This window comes from Salvelinus sp. IW2-2015, linkage group LG15 (genome assembly GCF_002910315.2).
Source record: "Salvelinus sp. IW2-2015 linkage group LG15, ASM291031v2, whole genome shotgun sequence".
Taxonomy (NCBI): domain Eukaryota; kingdom Metazoa; phylum Chordata; class Actinopteri; order Salmoniformes; family Salmonidae; genus Salvelinus; species Salvelinus sp. IW2-2015.
In genome coordinates this window covers 32,614,018-32,641,174 of record NC_036855.1, presented here as the reverse complement: position 1 = coordinate 32,641,174, position 27,157 = coordinate 32,614,018, and the positions used below count along the sequence as shown (strand labels likewise).

At 40.8% G+C, this 27,157-nt stretch overlaps 1 protein-coding gene across 3 annotated transcripts in view; it reads left to right on the top strand.

The window, feature by feature from the left end:
• The window catches only part of LOC111975021 (netrin receptor UNC5D-like), a 221,386-nt gene that overhangs the window by 41,399 nt on the left and 152,830 nt on the right, over positions 1–27,157 (top strand). The gene's annotated exons all lie outside the window — the stretch shown is intronic.

Genomic DNA, 27,157 nt, shown 5'->3' with positions numbered 1-27,157 from the left:
AGCAAAGGTACAGGACAGCAGGCAGGTTCAGGGTCAGAGACAGGCAGTGGTCAGGCYAGCGGGTACAGGGTCAGGACAGGCAAAGGTCAAAAACCAGGAGGACAAGAAAAAGCGAGACTAGGGAAAAACAGGAGCTAAGACAAAACGCTGGTAGGCTTGAACAAACAAGACGAACTGGCATCAGACAGAAAGCACAGGTATAAATACACAGGCGATAATGGCGAAGATGGGTAACACCAGGAGGGGGGTGGAGACGAGCACAAGGACAGGTGAAACAGATCAGGGCGTGACAATGACACCCAGAATGTAATGGGTCATTGATGATTTTACTACATAATCATGGCCCTACTAGCTGAACGAATGTCAGTTTTCTTTGCTAGATATAGTCCATATAGGGCTATACATCAAATAACGATCAGAAGAACGTTGTGTGTATAACCTCCTGTCGCCATTGGGGATCTCCCATTAATATGCAATGACAACCTTGTATATCCATCAGGTCCGGCCCCAGCAGATTGTTGACTTAAGCACTTTTTGAAACTACAAAAGGACATTTTGTGAYGGCTTGAGCACTTTTTCAAATGAAGTCTCCTACACATATTGGACACTTTGTAAATTTGCGGAGATGGCAGACAATTACTCCCAGTTCCAGCAGCAGGTTCTTCTTGCTTTGAGAAACAAGTGTACTGTAGGAGGTGAGTGTAATCACAGTTTAGTACTGTAGTGCTGTCTCTTTCTGTGTGTCTAAAGCCAGCATTATTATCCCACTACTTCTGTTTATTTATTTAGTTTATTCTTTATTATATTCCTCAGGCCAGGACCTTATTGCACACCTTGGGTGTATCCCAAAAGGGCCCACAGGGTTCTGGTCAAAAGTAGTGCACTATATAGGAAACYGGGTGCTATTTGAGGTTCAGCCCTTTTCTCTCTCTGCCCAACTCCCAGTGGTTTCAAAATGTTGTTGGCTGTGGCACTTGTGTAACATTACAGGCTTCCTGGCTGCCACATTGTGGCCTTGACACTTTGATAGCAGGCAGGGCTGTTGATAAGGCAGTGCTTGTCTAAGTGCTGAGCAGCACCTCTAGAGTCTAAGGTGCGTAGACGGACACCATTCATTTCAAGGTGAGCGAGGTGCTCTGCTGCTGCCACGTCGCCACGTTAAGGTCACACTGAATGAATGAATGCTGAGTGATGGAGGACATGGAGCTACTATAGCCGCCATAAGTCCTGACCCTTCTGTTTAGCTTGCCACCAATCGATGCAGTCACACATTACCTCTGAGTCCCAAATGGCCCCTTACTTCCTATATAGTGTACTACTTTTGACCTATGGGACCTGGTCAAAAGTAGTACACTATATAGAGAAAAGGGGGCCATTTGGGACTCAAGACAGTTCATTTTCAAGCGAGCTTGCAGCGGCAATAGGGCTTTGTCTCTCAAACAAGGCTGTGTTAAGCCAATGGGAATCCATTTTCATGTCCCTATCCCTCCCAACCAACCTGATTTGATATGGGCCAGACCAGAACCGAAGTCACCCAAGTTAGGGTATCAACCACAGGGTTATTCTCTTGAAGTAGGCCTGCCTCAGTGATGTGATTTGTATTCCATGTCCACAAACAATCAATTACCTAGGGCATTTTCACACAGTTCTGAGCTATAGTTCGAATAAGCGTTTGATTATTTGTTACATTTTATTTTTTCTATTTGGTCCGGTTGGTTTCACATTGTCAAATGTCAAACAAACTAAAATGCCTATTGTCACATACAATGGATAGGTGCAGTGAAATGTGTTGTTTCACAGGGTCAGCCATAGTAGTACGCCGCCAAATTATTGCTCAAGGGCACATAAACAGATTTTTCACCTTGTCGGCTRGGGTATTCGATCTTGTGGCCTTTCTGTTACTGGTCCAARGCTCTAACCACTAGGTGGTTAGAGAAAAATGCTCATGTTAAAGTCATCTATGATTATCAAGAAGCAGAACTTTAATACTTTTGCTTTGGTTTTCCAACATGTGCGAGGTAACGGCACAATAGCAGTTCTAACGGCGACGTTAATAGGRTATATTCAGTAGCCTATATATCCCCGGTATAGCCACACTGCATACACTACTGATCCTACAGACGTCTGCAGCTTATATTACATTTTTGTATTTATTATTATTTAGTTTAATAAATGTATTCCTTTTTATATCTAAGTAATCCGTGGTCTACCTTTGTTGTTGTGAACTATGAGCGTGGTCGTGACACTATGTAACCCCTGCCGCCTATAGGGTTACCTAAAATGGCACAACTACCAGACTACGGCAGTTCCTGTTTACTGTGGGGGAACACCTCAACCATAGGAAGACCGGTTCATGACAGGCCACCTATTGAGTTGGATCATTACTTCTGAGCATTAGAATGGATCAGTCAACACTTAAGTTAAAAATATAGAATTTTATTACAAGTTTGTCTTTAAATTACAAGATTAAAACCACTGGCACTTTCTGTTAGCCAGTTCCAACAGTCATCAATCAATAATACCCGTCTCTCTAGACCGACGGGTTGCCTCCCACAATGTACCAATGTTCCGGCTTATACCTCTGTATGCGAACAATGTCAGTTTGGCATAGAGGAAATGGCGGAGTTGGGATATCCAGCGTTCCTAGGTCACTGCCTTATCTGCTTTTGCCCTAGCACAGTCTTTCCCAACTCGAGTCCTCAAGGACCCCCAACAGTACACATTTTTTTTATTGTAGCCCCAGACAAGCACACCTGATTTTACTTGTCAACTAATCATCAAGTCCTTGAGTTGAATGAGGTGTGTTTGCCCAGGGCTACCATGAAAATGTGTACGGTTGGGATGTACTTAAGGAACGGAGTTGGCAAACACTGCCTGTGCACAATGAGGTAGTTCTATTAACCTGAGCCGCGATGCACTGGTCTATGGTCCGTGATGTGAACGGTCAAAAGTGGTGAGGGAGGAGCGCTCTTCTCAACAGTAACTTGCCCCTGCTCTGTTGTCAACAAGGCAACATTGTGTGTAGTCCAGAAACACATGTCTTTACCATAAAGTATACATGTATGTTAACATTTTTTAACTAGTTTTCATTGGGATGCAGATAAAGCATTTTTAACAAAAGGAATCACTTTTGCTTGTGAAAAAACAGAATCCTACTCATTACGCCACGTGCTTAATCTAGCCTAGGCTACTTCACTTTTGTTTTGAGCTGAGGCAGGAGGCACTTCCAAAACAAATGCAATCACTTTTCACCCGGTCAAACTAACATGGGCCAGGTAATCTAATCCCCTCAGTTACTGCCAGCATGTTAAACCCCACCAAGCCAAATTTGTGATTTGTTAGGAGAGTTGTCTGTCTGAAGAGGACCCTCTCCGGGAATTTAGAGTTTGATGAAGTTACCAATAGTCTTTCATTAATCCCAAACCCCAACCTAGTCACTGCTGTTGGCTTGGTCTGGGTTTCCGATACTACCCGTATGGTGGCTTGCGCTCTATTCAATCAATACTTGAAATAGCTTGGAGTACAAAGTAATAAGTTACTTTACATATCATAACAAATACCTTAGCGAAAGCATGATCACACCGAGCATGGGGGAGCAGGTGGAGTGGCGCTTGGGGCAAGATTTACAAAAACAACAATAGCCGACAACCCTGAATGCAGGGCAAACTACACTGAGCAACTCAATATTAGGAAGGTGTTCTTAATGTTTTGTACACAGTGTATGTTGGAACGGCCACCACTTTGAGCTAGCTCCAACCAGAACTCCGCAGCTCAGACATTTGTAGTTTGGACCGACAGCTTGTTTCTTGGACGTGTCATGACGTTGGCAGTGGGGGTAGGTTTATGACAGTCATAAATACCTCTATCCCCCTTTTTCTCTTCCCTACTGATGTGACATAAGAAAACCCCTTGGTTAACATAGAGATTCTGGGGACATCAGAAGGTGGGGGGGAATGAACTATATTCTGGTAATCCGACCAACTGAACATATGCGGTGGTACTTAAGGTATATCATGTCAGTTCGGTTGCCCTCTGACACATTCTCATCAATGATAGAATGACATAAGCTCTACCGTGGAAAGTCTAAACCTCAGAGGTATCGGATTCACATGGAATTGTTGTTTAATTCAAATGTTTGAATATGAAATTATTTGTGAAGAGATTAAATGTAATTTTAGCTTCCAAATGAGAGATTTGGATTCTCATAAATTTGGGCTTCTGCTCAACTAGGGGCCCGCCCCTGTGAAGAGACATGGGTTATAAACTTTTCAGACACACCCCTCTCCCTCCACTATAAAAGCCATGGACAAAAATATAACTTCCTGTTCCGGGACATTTAGGATGACGATCCGATGTCAGAATGGTTCAGACAATAACTACAGAACTAAGCCAACATGAGCATGGACTTTGGTTGTAAATGGTATGAACTTTGAACTCGTATTCACTACAGAAGTGATACCGCCTAGCCGTTGAGTTAGCAACAGCCGCTACAAACGCAGGTTAGGAAGGACAGTCCGAGTATCCCGTCTACTACACACGACGTTACTCCAACGTATCCAGTGATCACCAGAGACATTCTTCAAAGGACAGAGGACTCGGGTTGGCGATACGGTCTTCCATCTACCACCAACCTACTGAAGCGCAGCTCAGAGTAAATATTTATTGCATTTTCCTTTTCAAATGGGCGGTAATTTAGAATGCATAAGATACTGTATTTACGATAGCACAGCTTCGGCCCTGTCCCAGTCTCCCGCTCTTTCACTAAAATCCCGCCCCTTTTCTTTGTGTAACAAGCTGTCATATCTATTCCGCCCGCTAGGGACGTTTTCTGTATGACGGCACTTTGTAATCAAGTTATGATTTAATTGTATATGTGTGATTCTGTGTGATTAGTTAGGTATTTAGTAAATAAATAATTAAACCCAATTTTGTATTGCTGATTCAACTTGTTAGCCAGGATTCTTGCAGATAATCAAGGATTTACAACTTTCAGATGAGACTGAATAAAATGACGATTAATGTGACTGTTATGGATGTAAAATCTTACTAAATCTTTAAGAGTTTATTCGAAAGATAACAGCTCTATAAATATTCTTTCGTGGTGTCCCTCTCTAGTTAATTAACATTTACATGATTAGTTCAATCAGGTAATATAATATATTTTATAGAATAGCATGTCATAGCAATTAATCTGGCATAGTCAAAGACACGACAGACGCAAGCACCACGGAAACTTTCCTACTCCCGGCGCAGGTCGTAAGAGGTGATCGACCACACACACAGGTGGACTACAGGTTATAAAGAGGCAGAGGGTGTGAAATGGAAGGAGAGAAACAGTAGTTAAGTAGGATGCTCCAATCACAGGAGGAGGGTGGTTAAAATGTTCACACAATTTAATCCAGTTGGTTGGAGTGGAGGCTCAGTAGTTGGCGTTTCGAGTCCTGTAGGATTGTTATGGTTGGAAGGGAGGTTTCTGGTTTCTGGAAGGGAGATACAAGCACATAAATTAGGACGCATGCATGATGATGTAGTGACAAATTACAAATATGTAGGGAGAGTTCCAGAACTGAACAAAACTTTAATAGCATACCCAAAGTGGAAATGAGGAGGATCCTAACTTAGTACTTAGATTCTGGATGACAGGAAAACTTGGCATGCCTTAAACAGTCTTGTCCGTAGTAATATTTTCAGGGGTAAATTGAACTTTTCTGAGAAAGGAGGCGCTACCCAGGCAACATTCAGCTATTTTGCTGCCACAACAGCCCTTCCTTCCATGGAAGACCATCCTCACCTGGCTGATAGTGGACCGTTTCAGCAGGATCTAAACGACAGGAGGTCTGCTGGATCACCGAGAGGAGCTGCTGGAGTTATCCACACACAGCAATGGCATTAGTCAGGTGGCCCACTCCCTTCTCATAGTCTCCCGACGATTGGAAAACAAAATGTATTATTTGAAAGGCACACTGTCAGGTCAGGATTAGATGAACCCTAAACTAATATAGAACATAATTTATTCCAAAAATAACTTCTGTAAACTTCCTCTCAGTCAACAGCCCCCTTACAGTCTCTGGAACTGTCCCCTGAGGCAGCATAATCATTCACTGTTGTAAGTCATCCGAACAAGATAACATTTCATTTAGAAAGTAATATCAGTGCCTCAAGAAGAATGTGAAGCCCCTAGTAGATAACTGATGTGGTCAGAAGCAAAGGGGATTGTAACTGTAACCCACCTGGAAGCCAAAGCCAGCCCGGGCCTGGGTGAAGCTCTTGATTCACCTAACTAGACCAAGAGGTTATGCGGTGGGGTCCAGCTGAGGCCACTATAAAGGAGATGGGAGACCATGTGGCACCAGAGGTCACAATGTCCTCAGTTGTAGGTTTCTTTGTCTCTGCATGTTCGTTAGACTGGACACATCAGACGTTCCAATGGTGTTTTGATAAGATCTTCCTCGTGTCTTTGGTCAAAGACCACTCTTTGGTCTAGACTACTTTACATTACCCAGCTGCAGACTGAGAATGTTTGGTATGGTCTTCGCATTCTTCACTCGTCGAGTTTCAGAGTTTCATTTCGTAACATTCAGCTTACACTGTTGGTCATGCTGGTCTGTATTTAAATTGCAACCATTTCAACGTGTAGCCACCGCTCCACGCTTTCTGGTCTGGTAGAGTCTAACCATGTGATGTCCGGCTCAACACCGTCCGCCTGCTTGGTCTTGTAGTTTTAGACCATTTGTGACGTATTCAGCTCGTGCTGCACATATACTGGTCTAGTAGTTATAAACCATTTTACACGCCAGTAGCAACCTAGCAAAGTACTGGTCTAATGTCAATTTCGTTAGCATTCCTTTTATGCACTCGCCTTGGAGGGTAGTTCCATCACATTGACACAATATCTGCACTCACGTGGGCGTGGTTACTAACTTGGAAAAAGTTTATATAAAAACAATTACCTAATTTAGAAGACTAAAATCACATTTCATCTTCTCACAAATAGTTTCATATTTAATCATATAAGTTTCACAACATTTAGATGTAAATCTAATAACTGGGATGCATACATTTGTAGAGCTACAGTTATTTAGTTATACCATCCTTAATGATATCACAAAACAACAACTGATTCGACATGATTATTGTTTGGATCCCCACCAACCATTTCCCACATGATTTATGTTAGAAATATTGTTTCAATCTTTTGATGTTAAAGTACTGCAAAGTCTCTCTGTTGTAACACAGACATTGCAGTCTCAATACTGCAAAGGCAAGAGAGAGAGAAAGTTTACGACCGGTTGTTAAGTCATACAACCGGCCCAACTCCCCCCACCCCCCTTCCTCTCTGGTGGGAGAGAGAGGGTGGGGGGCTCTCTTGGATCCTCACATAGGAGGAAAAGTCATGACACCACATATTTTTGTATATAGTGTATGATTTGTACTGTAAATCTATATGTACATGTAGCACTGTAGTAGTAGTAGTACTAATACCAAACATGTTGTGAAATGTTTGCCCTTTGATTGTATATGTTTTTAGCAATTAATTAAATTAAATACAGTAGGATACATGTATCAGCTGTTATAGATGATGATGCATGATGATGCTGTCCTACAAGTGCCCCAGCAAAGTTGCCACCGCCACTTCTCCAGCCACATCTGGAACACCAAGGCAGACAGACACAGGCTAGCAGAAAGACGGATATACACACACGCAAAATAGACATTTTCAAAACAAATGTTGCTATTCATAGGTTGCACTGGGTCACGTCATGCCATTGGTGGAGTTAATTTTTGCTCCGGGTGGGTGGAGATTTCACTTAAGGACAAATAGAATGGTCTAAAATGTGCAAACTCCACCATTTTTATGAACATTATCAAGCCGCCCTCTGCCGGCGGCACCATAGTGGTCCCCAAAAGTCGTGATAGATGGATGCTAACGACTGTTCCATCTAAATAACACTATAGTGACCTAGAAATATGATGACATTGATAAAGTAGGCGAATGTTTAGTAGGAATCAACTTTGCCATCATTATCATGTCATTATCATGTCATGTCATCTCAGTGTGTCATTCAGATATAGCTTGCTAGCTAACTAATTGGTTGTGCTAGAAATTATATAATCATGCTAGCTGATTGTTTCAATGGACCTTCCAAATGTGAAATGACAAGACAAAAAGGACACTTACCTAAGCTGTTCCTCCATGTCCTCTTGGCTATGAAGGTAAGGTAGCATATGCTACATTTTCAGCATTAATAAAACGTATTTCTCATCATGTGCAACCGGATTATTTATTTCAAAAAGACTGACCAGCCGGCTTGGGTATCAACCCTAGATTTGTGTCAGGACTATATCTTGTGGAGGGATGAAATAGTACGAATAAATTTATAAAAATAAAGTTTTTAATGAAAATATGTAATAAATTTTTTGAATATGTTGGTAAACCCTTTAATAAAAGTGATAATGCCCTCGACTTCGTCCCGGGTCTAACAACACCCGTGCCAATTTATCCTCCAAACACCGGTTTCTTGGGCATGCCGCAGTAAAAGTATTGTAGGGAATACTCAGTAGGGTCTGTAGAATGTATATATGGTGTCATTTCAAGGGGCTCTGAACAATACGGAGTGTTGCTTGCCTTTTACTCCATCCATTCCATTGATTGGCCACAATGTGAATCACTGTATATGGAATACATAATCATCTCGTGTGCTTACTGAGCTACTGAAAACCAGCTAACCAAACATTGCAGGGCATGCGCACTGAATTTAAAGGGCAACTACACTCAAAATCAAAGTTTCTTATTTTTTCCCAGACCTTAAAAGTCATCCCCTGATGTGGTTTAAGCATTATTGTGAACACAGAAAATCATTTTTTTATTTTTTTATTTAAAATTAAAGTGTGAAAAAACTGGGAAAACCAGAATTTGGGGGGGGGGATCCAAAACCTGGATTAAAAAACCCTACAGTACCAATGTTTTTTGCTATCCTGGCATTGCAATGTTCTACCGAGATGCATGACAGTGTTATAAATGCGTTGTGAAGCCTCAATTTAATATGATTTATACGGTCTTTATTAAGCAGTGCTTATGCCACCCTTTATAAAGCACAGGTTTATGTCACATTTGACATAGGTTTATGAGCCCTTTATAAAGCATTACATAGTTATAGATTTGTAACACATTTATGTCGTGTTTATGAAGGCATTATGAAAGCCTTTACAAGCTGCACTTCATTTAAAGCGGGACTAAAAATATCATTTTCACTTTTTTTGATCATATCACCATATTGCCTTTTAACTTGGATGCCTCCATTGCTGTGCTAATATTCCATGATTAAAGCTAAGTTATCGGTTCATTTCCAAGAAGGGTGTTTTAGCTGTACCCCAAGCATCTTCAGTGAATCGTCAGGTTGAAGTAGAGATGTTCTCTCCCCCCAGGTTGAGAAATACCCCACATCTTCTCCTGCATTATGGTTAAACTGAAAATGCAATTATGTTTATCAAATTACCAAATCAATCTTAATTTTGAGGTTGATAATGGACTTGAAGGCATAATTTGGCCGTTTGAAGTTTGTTACTTTGGCATGGTACAAAAACGTCTCATTTCACCCCTCCAAACCTTATCTTTGCTTACAGATTTCTGTTACTCACTCTTCCTAAGGGCTCTTTGTTAGTTTTGATAAGTTTTGTTTCCTCCATATAGCTATATCTTCACATTTAAGTTTTATTTCACTGAGGACCATATGCCATGTTTGGCAGGTGTGATGAACAAATTGATTCAAATTGCATATGAATTTATGATCTGTATTAATTAAAAATGCTAATTTAAAATAACTTTAATATATTACTAGCTCAAGACACGGCGTTGAAACAATCTCAGTATATCAGAGTGTAAAACATTATTTTCCATCTGAATAGTTGAGGAGATGAAAGCCAGACTGCCGGTGTCATAGACATGATGGATGTGTCATCTGGTTTATTTGACGAGTTAATTGAAATCTGTGCTCTGTCCTCTGCTAGATTAAGTGCTGAAAATGAATGGCTACTATCTACTGAAAATGAATGGCTACTGTCTAGAAACAGAACAAATTCACACTCACTTAACTGGAAACGCAATCATCAGAGTAGAAAGGAAATTGTTCCATTAAAAAAAAGAAAGCATAATCGCAATACTGTCATGTGCTCCATTTGAGTGAATTTGATCCCATGTGGAAGCAATCTTTTAAGAAGCACAACAACCTATAATCTTCGGTTAACAAACTAAACATTCTGTGTGAAATAAGAATTATTTTGATTTCTCCTGTTTTTCCTGATGGCCACACCCAATGAATGCAGTGAATATAAATGTAAATATGAATGTGCCTGTTAGCAATGGACTTCAGAACATTTTAGCAAGGAAGGATGCAGGATAAGACAGACAGTGTTGTAGTACTCGAAACCGGTCCAGGTCTCCTAGTCTGGTCTGGAGACTGTCTCGGTGTCGGATACATTTGTACTCATCTTAACCTGGTCTCTGAAAGTGAGGACTGTAATTTCTTCCTGAGACCAGCGGAGTAAAAAAACTCATTATCAGCTTCCATTCAGTTGGCGCATAAAACCGCTTCGCCAGGCCAAATATATACACTCCTTTCTTGAAACATGATTGAATACAGTAGCTTAACAGCCTTTATATCTATTAGAGACATGTTTGTGCAGTGGCGAACCCATAGGCCGTCTGTGTGTGACAGGTTTGTGATTCTGAAAGGACAGCAACCATAATACCAGCGCACTCATGTAGGAGAGTGCACTTTTTGTAAAACACAAAGCGCCAGAGAGGTGTAGTGGAGGCTATACAGGTATAAACTGTAGAAACCCTTTTTTCCCTTTTTTTTTGTGGGCATCGCTACTGATGCGTGTCAAAGTAGTGTACTGGAGGTATACGATTTATCAAGTACGTAGTACAATAGATAAATAATGCACAAAGTAGCCTACACAATTGCAAAGCACATGAAATATATTCACACGAGCGCAGCAGACAGCCTGATTTCAACGGAATATCTGCAGGCAGCAGGAGTGTGCAGCTGGTAGGGTTGGAAAGAAGTTACGCTATCTAAGGCAATAATGAGTATGCAAACCAGGTATTGAAAACGTTTAGTCCGAAGTATTGGTTAGTGGGTATTTGTGATGTGCAATTGTCATCATGCATTGTTTGCTTCAGGGGCGTAGACATGGATGGGCCTGGGTGGACAGAGCCCCACCCCCTGGGAAGCCTGGCCCTGACATCAGATCGATGGGGTTTATTCGTTGTTGTGGACTTAGACCAGCATGTGTGTATTTTTTCAACAACAAAAAAAGTGAAACTCTATAGCGAAACTTAGGAAAGCATAGGATTTTTCACACAGGGTGCATTTCCTTGCTGTGCGGGCCGTTTGGGAACTTTTTGGCAACATGTTTGTATACCCATTTCTCCAGGCACCGCTGCATAGGGCCAATAGAAAGACATTTGTGACCGACCGGCTCAAATCAGTCTTATCCCAGCTAGCACAGTGGATCTGGGCTGATTCCCGGCTGAGAGTCGGTGCACTCGGCTGAGAGTCGGTGCACTCGGCTGAGAGTCGGTGCACTCGGCTGAGAGTCAGACTCGGCCGATGTCATGTGGCCCGAGTCTGGGCCGCCTTCGGCAGTATTACTTATTGCTAGGAGGCGGGGTTTGAGCTTGGGTCGATTCCGGTGTGAGTTATCTGGCCGAAATGTATTACCTGGGGCTCGGGACAATTGGGGCTACTCTCTGGCAGATGATTACACGGACTGCTTGATATAATTAACATTTCATTATTTATTTATTTTTTCATATTTTCCTCATTGTTTCTGTGATCCAAAAACACAATTAACATTACATGAAATTCTTTAAGAGTCCTGTGTCGTATTTTAGTATTTTGAAACTTTGTGCAAGGCAAATGATAAGCATTAAAAACTTTGGATGTACCTTCCCGAGTGGCGCAGCGGTCTAAGACACTGCATCGCAGTGCAACTGCGTTTCGACAGATGCTGGTTCGAGACCCGTGCCGACCGGAAGACCCATGAGGCGACACACAATTGGCTCAGCGTCGTCCGAGTTAGGGGAGGGTTTGGCTGGCCGGGATGTCCTTGTACCATCGCGCTGTAGACTCCTGTGGCGTGCTAGGCGCATGCACACTGACACGGTCACCAGGTGTATGGTGTTTCCTCTTAGACAAAATGTTTTTTTTGTGGATGGCTATAATTTGTATGCATAAAATGTATAATAGTAATATGTACAATTACTAAATCGGGTAATTTTGTATGCATTTATTTCAATTCGCCGCTTCTGGGGGGATTCTGGTAGACGGAAACGGTCCGATATACTTGGGCTGATTCTGGGCAGTCATTCATTTTGATTCCGGGCCGAGTCTGACACCTGATTCCGGGCCAATTCAATCAGTTCCGGCCCCCCGGAAGAGGGTGGAGCTGCTGTCAAGAAACACTCATATTGTTGCACTGTCCGCAACCTCAGAATTTATAGCTACCATTCGGAAGAGGGTATAAAGGAGCCTGGCTGATGTTCTTTTGTGGCTAGCAGTTGGCATGGACCAATTTATTGCATAAATTGCGACCTCTCCTGTATACAATAAGTGGTGGATTCTTAAATTCAGCAGGCAAAGCTGGGTCAGATGATAAAACATGGCAGTGTTTCTTGACAGCATCTCCCACTTTTAACGAGTTCACACCTAAGCCAAATACATTTTAACTCAGTTTTTCACAAATCCTGACATTTAATCCTAGTAAAAATTCCCTGTTTTAGGTCAGTTTGGATCACCAATTTATTTTACGATAGTGAAATGTCAGAATAATAGTAGAGAGAATGATTTATTTCAGCTTTTATTTCTTTCATCACATTCCCAGTGGGTCAGAGGTTTACATACACTCAATTAGTATTTGGTAGCATTGCCTTTAAATTGTGTAACTTGGGTCAAACATTTCGGGTAGCCTTCTACAAGCTTCCCACAATAAGTTGGGTGAATTTTGACCCGTTCCTCATGACAGAGCTGGTGTAACTGAATCAGGTTTGTAGGCCTTGCTCGCACACGCTTTTTCAGTTCAGCCCACACATTTTCTGATGCTTCAATATATCCACAAAATTTTCCATCCTCATCCTCTATTTTGTGAAGTCCACCAGTCCCTCCTGCAGCAAAGCACCCCCACAACATGATGCTGCCACCCCCATGCTTCACTGTTGGGATGGTGTTCTTCGGCTTGCAAGTCTCCCCCTTTTTCCTCCAAACATAACGATGGTCATTATGGCCAAACAGTTCTATTTTTGTTTCATCAGACCAGAGGACACGATCTTTGTCCCCATGTGCAGTTCCAAACCGTAGTCTGGTCTGGCGGTTTTGGAGCAGTGGCTTCTTCCTCGCTGAGCGGCCTTTCAGATTATGCCGATATCGGACTCGTTTTACTGTGGATATATATACTTTTGTACCTGTTTCCTCCAGCATCTTCACAAGGTCATTTGCTGTTGTTCTGGGATTGATTCGCACCAAAGTACGTTCATCTCTAGGAGACAGAACACGTCTCCTTCCTGAGCGGTATCACAACTGCGTGGTCCCATGGTGTTTATACTTGTGTACTATTGTTTGTACAGGTGAACGTGGTACCTTCAGGCATTTGGAAATTGCTCCCAAGGATGAACCAGACTTGTGGAGGTCTACAATTGTTTTTCTGAGGTCTTGGCTGATTTCTTTTGATTTTCCCATGATGTCAGGCAAAGAGGGACTGAGTTTGAAGATAGGCCTTGAAATACATCCACAGGTACACCTCCAATTGACTCAAATTATGTAAATTAGTCTATCAGAACCTTCTAAAGCGATGATGGAATTTTCTGGAATTTTCCAAGCTCAACGTAGTCAACATAGTGTATGTAAGCTTCTGACCCACTGGAATTGTGATACTGTGAAATAATCTGTCTGTAAACAATTGTTGGAAAATGTACTTGTGTCATGCACAAAGTAAATGTCCTAACCGACTTGCCAAAACTATAGTTTGTTAACAAGAAATGTGTGCAGTGGTTGAAAAACAAGTTTTAAGTGTATGTAAACTTCCGACTTCAACTGTATATGTGTTTGTAAACCTTACAAAGTGTTCTTTAGCTCTAGTGAGTCTTTTGTAGCAGTTCCTCTCATGTTTTCCCCAATGCCAAATTAAGCGCTTCATCCACACATTGTCGAGAATCGCCTCTTCTTAGAAGCCTATTGCACATCTCCGCTGCTTTTTCTCGATAGTCCTCTGTGGAGTGGCATATACGGCGCAGTCTGAAAAACTGGCTATGTGGAAGTCCTCTTTTTAATGGCTCAGGGTGGAAGCTGTCCCCCTGTAATAGAGTATTTCTGTCCGTTTCTTTTCTATATAGAGTTGTAAACAGGGTTCCATTTGATTTCTCAATCCCTACATCGAGGTAATGAACACGTTTAGTGTCACATTCAATAGTGAATTTGAGATTGGGGTTAATGTCATTGAGTAATGCCATAAAGTCTGACAGCTCTTTTCCCGTTCCTCCCCTTATGCAAACATTTTCGTCAATATAACGATACCACTTCAGGACTTTATTCAAAAATGAATTGTAGTTTTCATTATTAACAAAACGTTCTTCCAAAAGACCCACATAAAGGTTAGCGTAGTTCAGAGCGAATGTGCAGCCCATCGATGTTCCATTCGTTTGGAGATCAAACCTGAAATAGTTGTACGTCAAAACATATTCAGCCAGCTCTAGAATAGAATTTGTTCGTGGGTATTCGTTAGTTTCTCTGTCATTCCCCCCCCCCCCCCCCCCCCTATTGGGGAATGCTGGCATATAGACTCTCGACATCTAATGTGACCAAAATACAGTCTTCTGTTAAACCCGTTATTGGTGAGATCTTGTTTATGAAGTCTATAGTCTTTCATATATGATGGCAATGCTTGCACATGAGTTTTAATATATGAGTCTGCGAAGTTCGACAATGGCTCTCGCATTGAGCCTATTCCAGCAACCACTGGTCTGCCTGGACAATTGCCTTGTGTTTTTAGGTTTGTGTAATTTCAGCAAAATGTACAGTCATGGACGTATGGCACATTTTCAGCAAAGGTATTCATATTCACGTTTTGAGATACGGTTATTTAATAGGACTTGCTCCAGATTAGAGCATATATCCCTTTGGAACACCTGTGTGGGATCAACACTCAGTTTTCTATTGAAACGTTCATTACTGAGTTGTCTTTGAATCTCTTCTTTGTTTTTTTCATAGTCTAAAAGGACCACAGCACCCCCCCTTGTCTGCAGGTTTAATAACCAAAGATGAATCTTTCATTAGTTCTTTAAGTGACTGTTCTTCTGTTCTGGTGAGGTTCTTCTGAATGTGGTTTGTTTTTCTCGTATATACTGACATGGCTTCTTGTTCGACTAACCTACAATAGGTATTAATCGAGGAGTTGTTAACCATGGGACATAATTTGTTTTTGGGCTTAAAATGGGTACCAGTTCTTTGTTGAGTTTCTAGGCCCGAAACAGTGTTTTCAGAAAACACGTGCTTAAGTTTAATCTTACGAATGTAGATCTGTTTAAATTATTTCGCATCAAATGGTTTGTCTGTACATGTAGGTACAAAAGAGCGGCCCTTAGATAAGACTGAGACTTGCGCGGCAAGTCTGTCTTCCTCATCCATTCTTCATCCATAAAATGAAATGGGCGCAGAACAAACCCCTCTTCACATTGTTTAAGATAATTTCAAAATAATATTTCAATTTTATCAGTAAGTTTAAAAACAAAAAAGCAATACGTACCATATAATCTTTTGACAAATTGAAAATGTATTTCGAATTTGTAATACCCCTGTCAGTTAGGTTTATGTACTCTTGTTTGTATATTTCTTTTTGTTTTGATCATCATCATCATCATCATCATAATAATACTAATAATAATAATCCAAATAAAAAATGTAAAAAACAGTCAGACATCCAAGCTAACTTGCTAGCTACTTCCAGACACAACTGAGAGCTGGATAGGCTGTTATGTTATCCAGAGTGTTGGTGACTGCAACTGTGCTGTCAGATTGTCTGTTCGTAAATTAAGAGTGTTTTGCTCTCGGAGTGTTCAAGCGCACACTGGACGCTCTGGCTGAGGAGTAGGGTTGATCTGAGTGTTCTGACCTCACAACGGCATTCAAGCACCCAAGCTAACTGGCTAGCATTGGCTAGCTTGCTAGCTACTTCCAGACACATTATGAGGGCACACCCCAGTCTGACCATTTTACTCGCCCTAGAAGAGCTGGTTAGGCTGTTTTCATGTTATCCGGAGCATTGGTGACTAACTGTGCTGCTGGCAACAATTTAATCACGCTTTTTTGCCGACATTTACTGACACCAGACATATTCAACGGGTGTTGAGCATTCATAAATTCATCAGTTATTCTGCCCTTTGTCACACTCAGATGAGTCTTTTGTTATGACAACAATGAACCATAATCCCAACTCATGGCGTTACTAGCCGATATGAATCTGCATGTAGCTAACCAACCAGGTTCAATGTTAGCTAGCTAACATTAGGCTATAACTAGTCAAGCAAATGGGTCTGAGATATATGAATAATAAGATCATACAAATAACGTTAGCTAGATAACACTACACTTTAATTTGAAACAAAACCACTTTCTGTCAATTAGAAACATGTAATATCTGAAAATGTAGCTAGGTAGACTATCTTACCTGAAATCGGAGTAGATAGCCAGAACGAATTTACCAGCTAGTACGTTTATCAAAAGTTGCTGCAGTGACATTCTATTGAAATGGATACTTGCATAGTAGAGTCTTTTGTTAAGAACAATGAACCATAATCCCAAGTCATGATGCTAGCTCGAGTATCTTACCCGTACACATCATTGATGGATGCGTCTCCTGTCGGATGCCATGGTTGCCCTTAGTTTGAAGATGTAATCCAGAGACAGCTGTTTTCTCCATCTCTTTAGCTATCAAACTATCATAATTCCACTGATTTTCAAAACTCGGTCCTCCAGAAAGTGGAGAACATACACGTAACGTTAGCTATCTAACAGTACAATTTAACTTGACATTAGACTTATGCAGGTTTATTACACAATTATAAAAATAAATAAAAAAGCTGCGTTGGAGAGGATTACATACTGACCAGCTCAAATAGACTGAAGCGTGCTATATGGCAGACCAATCCAAACTAATCTCTCAGTATGTCCAGCCCACTCATTATCTCAGTCAATCATGGCTAGCAGGAAGGTTGAAGTCTTTTTCTGTGGCTTAAACAACTAGGCTCGTGATTTAACAATTGTATTCGTATTTACAGATGGCATACAAGTTTGTTATTAAGGCACATGTTCGAGAAGGGATTACTGCCAAATAAAACGTTTACGTTCAAACGGCTATCCTGTGAAGTAGTGACCCACGGCATACGCCTAGTTTCCTGAAACGGGTGACTTTTGTAAGTGTGGACTTGGTAGACTGTATTTTCTTTAGGTTAGGTTTTACATTGTGTTTGCTCCCGTGTGCTGGTAAGGGCACAGATAACAGACAGGTAGGATTCCAGTTGAGGTGGTTTAATAACGCTGAAGATGCACAAGCACGGAACAGCACCGCACAGTGTGTGTAGTGTGGATTGGCTAAGGCAGTTCGTGGTCTGGCAACTTGCTTCAACCAAACTGTGTGTGTGCGTGTGTGGTCTGCAAGTAAATAAATAAACATACAACAGTGAATGACAGAGTACAATCTCCAATTCACATCTCTTATAAACAAAATGCTTGGCTATAACATGACTATGATGACTTAATGCTATACAGGACCATACAGCCAATACAACTTGACTGTGACTGCTCTCATTTTAGAACAAAGGGGTGCCGCTGCATGTGCACTACAAAGCATAGCACCATCATCTTCAGTACAGGGCTACAACTGCACAATGAACTTGAATATCTCTAAACAGTGAAATACAATGTAATACCCATATAATGATGTACCATACACCTATACAATTACAGGGTATATAAACAATGCACGGAGGGATATTATCCTTTACAAATGCAGGGTTGAATGTTAGAAATTATATGACAACCAAAACAGAGCTAGCCAGCTCACAATAGGTAGCTCACAGTAGAAACTACTAATTAGCATAACCATAAATATGACATTATCGGCACAGAGTGCATCTTCAGACATAAACACCTGAAAGATATGAAATATGTACTTGCATGTCAACAAGGACACGCACTGGCCTTGGCTAACACAATGAAAGCTAACTGGTGGGAAAACACAAGGATGGTTGGAACTTTCTCTCACTTGACATCTCTTGAGCTGATCATTTTCTCTGAGCTGGATATCACCCAGCATGCTCTGCTCTTTACAGGTGGGCGGAGCTACAACACTGATATGATGAACTAACAGAGATATGATTAACTACAAATAATGCAGACTTTTGTACAACAGTAGTGACACACAGCATGATGTTAAAGGATAAGCAGTCCGTCAACTCTGACATAATAAGCCAGTAGGTTCCAATCATAAGAATACAAAAACAAAACCATTAAGCATTTCCGAATGGAAATGTACAACTATTCCCATTCCAAAAAACATTTTACGTTTAATCACACAAAGTAAACGGTGACCTAAAGTGCAAATTGGAACTGACAGCAGTTTAACTACTTTTCAGATTTGAAACAGGCAATCATAATATCAGTCAAAAATATCAAATTCCCAGTTTATGCTACAAAACAAACTTTATAAGAGGTTTAAAAAAATAGGTTATATTTGACTCAACGTTCCATGATATACACTAAGGCATTGTTGGCAGAATAGCTGATTTGTAGTTCAATGCATGATTAATATAATTCACCAATACATTTCTTGGTAGTTAAAAGTTATTGCTATCAGGTTGTAAATCACAGCTGGATATTCTGGACAAAAATGGACAAATGTAACTAAGGCTGGGAATGTCAATACAATCAAACTAGCAAGGGTAATGATCACAAGTCAGTCATAACGTGGCTATTAGGCTTGCATATCTATTTATATAGCAAGCTAAAAACATGTAGCCTAACGTTAGCTGATAACTAGCTAGCTGCTAGGAGGATGTCATGTCATGCCATTGGAGGAATGGGTGAGTGACTGACTTTTACCCCTCATCGTTTTTTTGGTGGCGATACACAGCTAGAGATGGTTAGCTAGCAAGAACTTAAATGACTGTTATCCAATTAGCATATCTCTTGCATTCGCAAAAAAGAAATCTAACGCACAACACCCGCTGAATATGACTGGTGTCGGTAAACATAGACAGAAAATGTAATGGTTAGTCAAGAACGCTCTAGATAACATCTAAACAGCTTAACCAGCTCTGCTACGGTGAATAAATGGTCAGAGTGAAGTGTTCTCTTATTTGTGTCTGGAAGGTTCTAGCTAGCGTTGCAAGCCAATTTTAGCCAGTTAGCTTGGGGGCTTGGTTGGGACAAGCATGCTTCGGCAGGCAAGCTGCAGAAGGACTAGGAGGCTACAATTCCCCATCATTTATCAGTGCAATTTTGACGGCCAACTAGCTGAAAAGTTTGAGAGGGTTTGTCTAATGTTCCTTCTTCAGATTTTAGCTCATCTTGCTCTGGCTAGCATTAGTTGTTGATCTTGTTGTTCTTGATATGTGCATAACTGAGGGAGAGAGAGCCTACCGTTTCATAGTTGTTTGATCAATAAGGCTGTAAAGTTCCCAGATGTAAGAGGACTCCCGTGGTGTTTACATATTTGCAGAAATCCATTCAGGTGTATTTTGTGGCTGTTGGTGAATGCGTTCTAATGATCTAAAGTCGTTCAAAGTGAATGATGGCAGGCCCGTGTCGTAAATGGCTTGTTTATATAAAGGTCTACTGTAGCTCTGATTTGGCTATGGCGCACCGGTCTGTGTAGACTCCGGTCCTGGACAAGACAGATGATAATTTGAAACTTCTTGTTGAAAGTTAATCTTGAAAAGGGAGAAGCTAACAAATTAGCAACAACATCCTCTTTGATAACACCTGCTGCAGCTGCTGCAAACTAGCCTACAACAAAAGCTAGCTAGCTAGACCATCGGCAAACTACTGCTCACTATTGCGCAGTGACCTGTTGGCCTTCAAGAAGGCATACGTTTTTGTAAAAACGGTCCCACCCATTAACTGAAAATGTTATTGGTTGATTCCACTTTCACTCCCAAATTTTGCCTTGATACAGTTTAATGACAGATGCCTCTATCTAGCTTCTGATGGCCTAGCCAATTGCTGACTTAGCTAGCTAGATTTATCTCCCCAGAGACCAGCATATTTTTTTCTCTTCAGTGTTAACCATTTCCTTTCCAACAAAAACTGAAGAGATTAAATCAGAACATCATTGAAAATAGTAACATAATTATCATTATTATATTCTTAAATTATTATAATCATTATTTTATAAATCCTTAGCCCTTCTCTGAATACGTAGAATGCCCATTCCCCCAGCATGCATTTTTTTGCTATTTTGAATGTCTAAAGAATCCATATGTTGTTCTGAAATATGAACACAGAAATACTTTACATTTTGAACTCTTATTATGGTGGTGATTTGACTAAATTAAAATCATGGTCTTGAATTGGACACGTATTTTTCTGATCTTGGTCAAGACTCAGTCTTGGCCCCGTTGTCCACCTCTCGATCTCGGTGTTGACTTGGTTTAGCCCCCCACCTCACACCCCGCTGGTCTTGACTCTGACTCGATTTTCTCCGGTCTTGGTCTTGAATCGGTCTCGCTTTAGGTGGTCTCAATCACAACACTGAAGACAGCATGGCTGATAAAAGTGATAGTATATGATTTAGCAATTTTGAATCACTTCACTATTTCGGATGTTTGTTTTTTTTTTTTTTTTACCTTGAGTGAGTCCGAAGTCAATTTTAGCTCTGAAGTGGCCTCTGAGGACCAGGTTCTAGGAGCCTCTGGCAAATGTATGAAACATTCCATTAGGAGAGAAGACTGAGGAACCCGACAGCGTAGAACTCCCTCCGATAGGGAGAGTGTAGTAGGAACCCATTACACACGTCAGTCTCACTGCTGAAATCCATTATATGATCACAGAGATCAATCGAAAAGGTTACTTTTTTTTATGTCTGAATTTGAAACAGGCCCAGAGTGATGGATGTTTTTAGCCCTCGGTTTCCAGGAACCTGCTTGAAATTCCCTCATGCTGTCAGTCATGCTGTCTCTTGGGTTGATAAGTCAATACTGCTCCCAGAAACGACCATGCTCCACATCAGGAAGGGGGTCTGGGTGGGGGCTGATGGTTGGAGGTTGGCTAAGAGGAATGAGAACTACTCTTAGCCCAGCCAGTAACTGGGGCTGGTTTAATCAGGGATGTGTCCTAAATGGCAACCTATTTCCTTTATAGTGCACTGCTTTTTACCAGGGCCCATAGGGCTCTCTTCAAAAGTAATGCACTATAAAGGGAATAGGGTGCAATTTGAGAAACACCCCAAGTGGCCTGGCTAGACAATGGTGCTGCTGCTCTAAAGGCGTTTGGTCCTACCTCAATATGGTCCATCATAGAGGTGTTAAAGCAACAGGCCGTCTCCATATCCAGCTTCTATCTGTGACACATAACTGGGAAACCAAAGAACATCGATTTTCATCTGAATTAGTTGGCAGGAAAAAGGATCAACGTCCGGTGGTGAAATGTTTGTTTTCCATCCATCTATAGTACAGGTCGACCGATTAATCGTAATGGCCGATTAATTAGGGCCGATTTCAAGTTTTCATAACAATCGGAAATCAGTATTTTTGGACACCGATTTGGCCTATTTTATTATTATTTATTTTTTACACCTTTATTTAACTAGGCAAGTCAGTTAAGAACACATTCTTATTTTCAATGACGGCCTAGGAACGAACAGTGGGTTAACTGCCTTGTTCAGGGGCAGAACGACAGATTTTTACCTTGTCTGCTCGGGGATTCAATCTTGCAACCTTACGGTTAACTAGTCCAACGCTCTAACCACCTGCCTTACATTGCACTCCGCGAGGAACCTGCCTGTTACGCAAATGCAGTAAGAAGCCAAGGTAAGTTGCTAGCTAGCATTAAACTTATCTTATAAAAATCAATCAATCATAATCCCTAGTTAAACTACACATGGTTGATGATATTACTAGTTTATCCGGTGCGCATTCGCGAAAAAGGACTGTGGTTGCTCCAACGTGTACCTAACCATAAACATCAATGCCTTTCTTAAAATCAATACGCGTATATATTTTTAAACCTGCATATTTAGTTAATATTGCCTGCTAACATGAATTTCTTTTAACTAGGGAAATTGTGTCACTTCTCTTGCAACAGAGTCAGGGTATATGCAGCAGTTTGGGCCACCTGGCTCGTTGCTTCGAACGTGTGTGAATTCCTAACAAAGAAGCCACTTTGCCAAACGGGGGATAATTTAACAAAAGTGCATTTGCGAAAAAAACACAATCGTTGCACGACTGTACCTAACCATAAACATCAATGCCTTTCTTAAATCAATACATAGAAGTAATATATTTTAAACCTGCATATTTAGCTAAAAGAAATCCAGGTTAGCAGGCAATATAAACCAGGTGAAATTGTGTCACTCTCTTGCGTTCATTGCACGCAGAGTCCGGGTATATGCAACAGTATGTGCCGCCTGGCTCGTTGCGAACTAATTTGCCAGAATTTTACGTAATTATGACAACTTTGAAGGTTGTGCAATGTAACAAGGAATATATTATATATATATATATATATATATATATATATATACATACAGTGGGAGAAAGAAGTATTTGATAACATGCCGATTTTGCAGGTTTTCCTACTTACAAAGCATCTAGAGGTCTGTAATTTTTATCATAGGTACACTTCAACTGTGAGAGACGGAATCTAAAATCCAGAAAATCACATTGTATGATTTTTAAGTAATTAATTTGCATTTTATTGCATGACATAAGTATTTGATACATCAGAAAAGCAGAACTTAATATTTGGTACAGAAACCTTTGTTTGCAATTACAGAGATCATATGTTTCCGGTTGTTCTTGACCAGGTTTGCACACACTGCAGCAGGGATTTTGGCCCACTCCTCCATACAGACCTTCTCCAGATCCTTCAGGTTTCGGGGCTGTCGCTGGGCAATACGGACTTTCAGCTCCCTCCAAAGATTTTCTTTGGGTTCAGGTCTGGAGACTGGCTAGGCCACTCCAGGACCTTGAGATGCTTCTTACGGAGCCACTCCTTAGTTGCCCTGGATGTGTGTTTCGGGTCGTTGTCATGCTGGAAGACCCAGCCACGACCCATCTTCAATGCTCTTACTGAGGAAGGAGATTGTTGGCCAAGATCTCGTGATACATGGCCCCATCCATCCTTCCCTCAATATGGTGCAGTCATCCTGTCCCCTTTGCAGAAAAGCATCCCCAAAGAATTATGTTTCCACCTCCATGCTTCACGATTGGGATGGTGTTCTTGGGTTGTACTCATCCTTCTTTTTCCTCCAAACAAGGCGAGTAGAGTTTAGACCAAAAAGCTCTATTTTTGTCTCGTCAGACCACATGACCGTCTCCCATTCCTCCTCTGGATCATCCAGATGGTCATTGGCAAACCTTCAGACGGGCCTGGACATGCGCTGGCTTGAGCAGGGGACCTTGCGTGCGCTGCAGGATTTAATCCATGACGGCGTAGTGTGTTACTAATGGTTTTCTTTGAGACTGTGGTCCCAGCTCTCTTCAGGTCATTGACCAGGTCCTGCCGTGTAGTTCTGGGCTGATCCCTCACCTTCCTCATGATCATTGATGCCCCACGAGGTGAGATCTTGCATGGCGCCCCAGACCGAGGGTGATTGACCGTCATCTTGAACTTCTTCCATTTTATAATAATTGCGCCAACAGTTGTTGCCTTCTCACCAAGCTGCTTGCCTATTGTCCTGTAGCCCATCACCAGCCTTGTGCAGGTCTACATTTTTATCCCTGATGTCCTTACACAGCTCTCTGGTCTTGGCCATTGTGGAGAGGTTGGAGTCTGTTTGATTGAGTGTGTGTCTTTTATACAGGTACCGAGTTAATTTCTATTTCTCTCGTATAGAGAGAAATTGTCCTATAAGTCCTATAATAACTACAACGTAAAACTTCTTTCCTGGGAATATTGAAGACTCATGTTAAAAGGAACCACCAGCTTTCATATGTTCTCATGTTCTGAGCAAGGAACTTAAACATTAGCTTTCTTACATGTTACATATTGCACTTTTACTTTCTTCTCCAACACTTTGTTTTTGCGTTATTTAAACCAAATTGAACATGTTTCATTATTTATGTGAGGCTAAATTGATTTTATTGATGTATTATATTAAGTTAAAATAAGTGTTCATTCAGTATTGTTGTAATTGTCATTATTACACATATATATATAAAAATTGTCCGATTAATCCGTATCGGCTTTTTTTGGTCCTCCAATAATCGGTATCGGCGTTGAAAAATCATAATCGGTCGACCTCTAATCTATAGCTACCTACCCCTCAAGCTACTGTGTTTGGATTTCGGCAATGAGAATATTGTTGATATTTCCTAGGGTTTGAATGGTATTTTGGCCGCATGGTTGATTGCTTCAAACAAATACAGTCAGTTACTGAGATTCAGATTTGATTGTCAAACTCTTGTGCATCGATCTCATGCGTTTGTTGTTCAACAAACATTGCAAACGGTAGCTGAAGTCGCTCTGGATAAGAGCGTCTGCTAAATGACTTAAATGTAAATGTAAATGCTGCAATTGGCTCTGAGGCAATGAAGTATATGCTTTCTGCAAGAACAGTTGTTTCTAATGTTTCTAGCAGCTTGTTTGTAAGGACTTTCTCTCAAAGGAACCTCTGTGTTTCATGATCATTAACATTGAGGTATCCCAATTCTTAAGTGTGACTGTGGTGTAAAGTGCCTATCAGTCTCTCGGACCGTTTCAAGTCCTTGCATGCATCCCAAATTGCACCCTCTTCCCTATGAGGCCTGTTCAAAAGTAGGTCACTAAATAGGGAACAGGGTGCCATTTGGGACATCATCCTCGTTCCCTGTTGTGTGCTGCAGTGGCCGACTGTCTGACTGCAGTGCAACAAACAACAGCCCGGGCCCCAACCAACTCGCTCCAACTAATGGCCTTTCACACTAATGGGATAATGGAGATGGGATAATGAGATAATGCAGCATGATACCTCTGTCCTACCTCTGAAGCTGATTGCCCATGGCTAATTGTCACTATTCTAATGAACACGCTAAATTAGAAAAATCGAATTTGGACACGTGTATATGCTCATTTGGAAGGCACTTACACCCCCCTACGTATTAAAACTTTTAATTTGGCTTTATTTTCCAGCATTTGTATTCAAGAACAAATGTTTTATCATAGGCGACAGTACAGAATGTCACCTTTTTATTTAAGGGTGTTTTCATACATATGTTTTACTGTTTAGAAATGAATGCACTTTATGCATCTAGTCCCTCCATTTGAAAATGTCATAGGTATTTGGACAAATACACTTATAGTGTATTACATTTTGTCAAGTTTAGTATTTGGTTCCATGCAATCATTAGATCTAGCTTCCATTTTGGAGTCACTTTTATTGTAAATAAGAATATAATATGTTTCTGAACACTTCTATATTAATGTGAATGCTAAAATGATTACGGATAATCATGAATGATGAGTGAGAAAGTTACAGATATACAAAGATCATGCCCCCAAAACATGCTAGCCTCTCACCGTTACCAATAACAGGAAGGTTAGGATTTTTTAAATTTTATTTAACCTTTATTTAACTAGGCAAATCAGTTAAGAACAACATTCTTAATTACGTAATCATGGTAGCATCCACATTTAATGTAGAAGTGTTAAAAACATATTTACTTATTTACAATAAAAGTGACTCCAAAATGACACAATACATTATTTAACATTCATTTCTATTGGGCACAACATAATCCGAAACACAACCAAAACAAACTGCAAATGCATCCAACAAGATTGTAGAGTCACAACCTTGATGTAGTCACTGCATGTTAGGAATATGGGACCAAATACTAAATACTTAATAATCCAAATACTTATTTCACCTTCAAATTGGCGGACTACATGAAGTGATTTAATTTCTAAACAGTAAAACATATGATCTCATATTTGATCTCAAATCCCAAATTCTGGTGTATAGAGTCAAATTAAAAGTTTTTGCTTCACTGCCCAAATAAATACGTAGGGGATGTATGTGGGATGGTATGCACTTGGGCATGGAAAAGGAGATTTGAGGCTTATAAACAACTGAACACACAGCCTAGTCTTGTCATTGGGAATTGGGCTGTGCCCGTTTTGGCTGTCTAGCCTGTCAGCAGTCTCATGGCACCGTTAGAATCCCAATTTGGTCAGTCATACACCATTGCAATGACAAGGCCAATCTTTGTGTGCCATTTCCTCACTGGAGTGTAGCCTTGCCACATGCTTTAGCGCGGCCATTGACTATGTATTAACCATTGAACCATGCCTTGGCTGTAGCCCTACATATTCGGTGAAACAAGGCAAGCAGCATAGTCCCTAAAGCAAGCTAGGTACCATTTTTGTTTGTGGTCTCTGTCCCTTTTTATGGCACATTGAACCAGAACTGAACCAATATGGACCATCTCCAGCAGCCTTCACTCATTTTATTTTATTTTAAATAAAACCTTAAGATACGCTGTGGATTTCTGTCTCAAAATTATATCATTCTTCAGAGGTCTAAAGGCGGCAAGTAGCTAATATAAGCTATTTGATGAAGCATTTGTTACACCTGGCTTATCAAGACCACCACCGACTGAATGAGAATCATCGATCGGAATGATAATTACACACTAAATTGGACTGCGACGTCTCCCTAGGCAGAGATAGAGAGGCTGAACCAACAAAGTTTATGTTGTTTGCCCTCCTAATTCCTGCAGACTATCAAAATTAGGATCTCAAGGATTTTTTACTTTTCAATATCACATTACATGAGGAGATGAGGTATATAGTGTATAAAGAATTCCTCATTATTAATGAAGGTTCCTGTAGCAGTCACATTAAAGAAACATTAGATTTACGTCACGTTTTAGCCCTTAATTACAACCATTAATCACGTTTGAAAC